Here is a 3789-nt window from a genome sequence, read left to right on the forward strand (position 1 = left end):
CTTGTGACCTTTGATGGTTGGTACCCCAGCCCTAGGCGATCCTTCTTCTCTAAGATCTCTGGTACTTTGCCCCAGCCTTCCATATTCAGGTTTTGGTAGATCCCTCCAGGATGTTACCGCCCTTCGCACTTTCTCCACAGGTAGTGTGACAGCAGTTGCAATCTACAATGCCTGGAATGCAGTCTCCAGTGCCCCTTCTCCAACCTCAATGTATCTGTATGAATCCAGGTTGCTGACAAATGTATCTTCTTCTCCGTTGATATTCACTATAGAATTCCCATCCACAAATTTTATCTTCTGATGGAGGGTGGAGGTCACTGCCCCAGCTGCGTGAATCCAAGGACGTCCTAGTAGGCAGGTATAAGCTGGTTCAATCTCCATCACTTGGAAATTGATGCAGAAGGTATGAGGACCAACTATGACAGGAAGATCTACTTCTCCAAATACCGGACTCTGCGATCCATCGAAAGCCTTGACCACCAGACGACTTGGTCTAACCACAAGACCCTCCAAAGCTATTTTATCCAGTGTAGCCTTTGGCATCACATTCAGTGATGAGCTTGTGTCAATCAGAACTCTGGCCAAATGAGCTTTTCCACATTGTATGGAGATGTGTAAGGCTTTATTGTGCACCTTTCCTTGTGGAGGTAACTCATGATCACAGAAACCCAAGCATGCCCCCAGCAGGTAAGTTAGCCACCATTCCGTCAAACTGATTGACTGTGGTATCTTTAGTTACATGGGCAGCATTTAAAATCTTCATCAGGGCGTCTCGATGCCTCTCGGAGTGTACCAGTAATGATAAGAGTGATATCTTAGAAGGTGTCTGTTGTAACTGGCCCACCACCCTATAGTCGCTCTTCTTGATTAAAGAAAAAACTCTTCAGCATCCTTATTACTAGCTTCTTTATCCTTGGGCTCAACCTTGTTATTTGGTCTCACAACAGCTTGATCGCCAGACTGCGTCAAGTTTTCATTAGACGTTGGTTGCGCTTGTGCAGTTTTGAATATACGACCACTATGGGTCATGCCCCTAGGTCCCACAATGCTTGACACAGCAGGATTGGTACCAGAATTGTACTCCCAAGGCACCGCTTTCATTTTGTCCAAAGGATATGGATCCTTGATTGGGATTATCCTAGTATGCTCTTGTGTTGGTATCATCAATGGTGGTCTCGCACAGGGGATGATTAACGGCTTTCTTGCCCCTTGACTGGGTATTATCAACGGCTCGTTCCTATCCACCATAGCCACATACTCTTCCTCAGCATGTTCCTTCAGCTGAATCAATCCTTGATCCGTGAGTCTCTGCAGAGTGTCTTTAAAAGCCTCGTTGTGTTCTAAGACGAACCTCTTTATAAATAGATACCTCTTAAGGGCGTCTATGGGGGAGCTTCTTTGTTGAACCAACTCTTGCTCAGTAACGACCTCAATTGCATTGACTGCGCCATCATGGTGAGGCATGGGATTTGTTTTCACATTAGGTTTGTCGAAGGCGATTGCCCCTGACTCTATCAAATCCTGAACCTTGTGTCTGAAAGCCCAACACTTTTCTAATGTGTGTCCGGGGGAATTAGCATGGAATTCGCATCTTTCATTAGGCTTGAACCTGGGTGAAGCTTTTCTGGGAAGCGAAGGTGGCATAGGCCTGAGCTCTACCAATGACTCGCTCACCAAGTATTTTAGTATTTCACTTCTGGAAGTAGGAAAAGGATCGAATTTCCTTGGAGGACCTTGGAACCTGTTTTGTTAAGGTGGGAAGTACATAGGAGGTCTCGATTCTTGGTGCACAACTGCGTTGGTCTCCCCTTCCTTCTTTTTAGCGAAGGTTGAGGTGGGCCTCTTTGAGTGATAAGAGTTAGATGATGCTCCTTGTATCTTCCCATCTTTGATTCCGTCCTCAATTCTTTCTCCGATGACCACTAGATCTGAGAATCCTGAGGATACACTTCCGATCATCTTGTCGTAATATGGTCCTTGTAGAGTTCTCATAAACATGTCAACCAGCTCCTTTTCTAGCAACGGAGGTTGGACTCGGGACGCCATTTCTCGCCATCTTTGGGCGTATTCCTTGAACAATTCTTCCTTCTTCTGGGACAAATTTTGTAATTGCATTCGATTGGGTGCCATGTCCAGATTGTACTTGTATTGCTTTAGGAATGTATTAGCAAGGTCATTCCAGCTTCGGATATGTGTCTTTTCCAACTGCATGTACCATTCAACAGATGCCCCACTTAGACTATCTTGGAAGAAATGCATCATTAGCTTTTGGTCATTGGCATAAGCAGCCATCTTCCTGACGTACATGCGTAAATGACTTCTCGGGCACGTAAGTCCTTTGTATTTTTCAAAGTTGGGTATCTTGAACTTATGAGGGATAGTCAGATCCGGAACCAAACTCATTTCATAGGTATCCACATCAAAGACGTCATATCCTTCTATTGCTTTCAGCCTTTCTTCTAGCGCTTTGATTTGTCCACTATTTCTAGCACTTTCTTCAGAGTCAGATTGGGTTTGCTTAGGCTGGGGTTCCCGATTTATTTCGTCCGCCTCCCTATATTGTAAATCCACGTAGTCCTCATCCTTCGGTGGATTGTTAGCAGGGATGTGGACAGTGCAAGGTGCCCCCTCTTTCTGAATGGTGGGGATGAATCCTTCATGGGAAGCTTCTCCCTCTTCATGGGTTCTAATAACTCTCTTAGAGGAGTGGGCATTTGACTTGTGAGGGTCAAAGCCTCGAACATATCCTAACAGCGGGTTGCCATCATTCGTTATTTCCTCATACCGATTCCGAGCTTCCCTAGCCTTTTCCTGTTCATCTCTAATGTCCTTCATGAAAATCAACATCTGAGCCATTCCTCCTTTAATCTCATCCACAGTGCCTTTAAACTGGGTCACTTCTTCGCGAAGGGCGGCTTGATTCTGCTCTAGTTGCTCCATCGCTTTCTTCTTCTGAGCTCTTGTTTGGTAGGGCGATATGGTTGCAATGGCGTGACTGGAGATAAAGACAGTTTTTCCTTTTAATGTTTGCAAAAGAAGGTGCGATGATATGCGTGTTATGAATGATATGCAAATGCTATGTTCATGTCTTATCCACATCCTCATTGTAATATATATATATATATATATATATATATATATATATATATATATATATATATATATATATATATATATATATATATATATATATATATATATATATATATATATATATATATATATGTATTTATATTTATATATATATATATATATATATATTATCTTTTTTTTTCTTTTTTTTTTTTTAAGAAACTCCTCTTTTTTTTTAATAATAATCCTTTTTGGTGAATATTGCGAAGAAATTAAATAATGCGGAAATAAACACACTTCATTAATTTAAAATACTTTGAAGAAAGAACAATTTAAATTGTTCAACATTGCAAAAGGAAATAAAGACCAATAGAAATAAAACTTCTAAATAATAAAAATAAAAACTACAAATGACTAAGAACGCCTATGAATGTCCTCCTTGAATTTGTCTACCATGTCTCTACAAAGCTCCAATAACTCCTTCACTTCTTCGGGAAGGATGATGGGAGAAGACTCCGCTCTTTCCAAGCTCTTCGGAATGTCTAAGATTAAGTCATTGCACAAATAGATCAGCTTGTCATAATTCTCACGACATTTCTCATATTCTTCAAGCATCTTGGGAACCATGCTCACATGCTCATTTGCCGTAGAAACAATTGAATATTGTCTTTTCCAATAATCCCCTTCATCCCTTGCAGCCTCATAGATCTTCCTTTG

Source organism: Vicia villosa, linkage group LG1 (assembly GCF_029867415.1).
Source record: "Vicia villosa cultivar HV-30 ecotype Madison, WI linkage group LG1, Vvil1.0, whole genome shotgun sequence".
Classification (NCBI taxonomy): domain Eukaryota; kingdom Viridiplantae; phylum Streptophyta; class Magnoliopsida; order Fabales; family Fabaceae; genus Vicia; species Vicia villosa.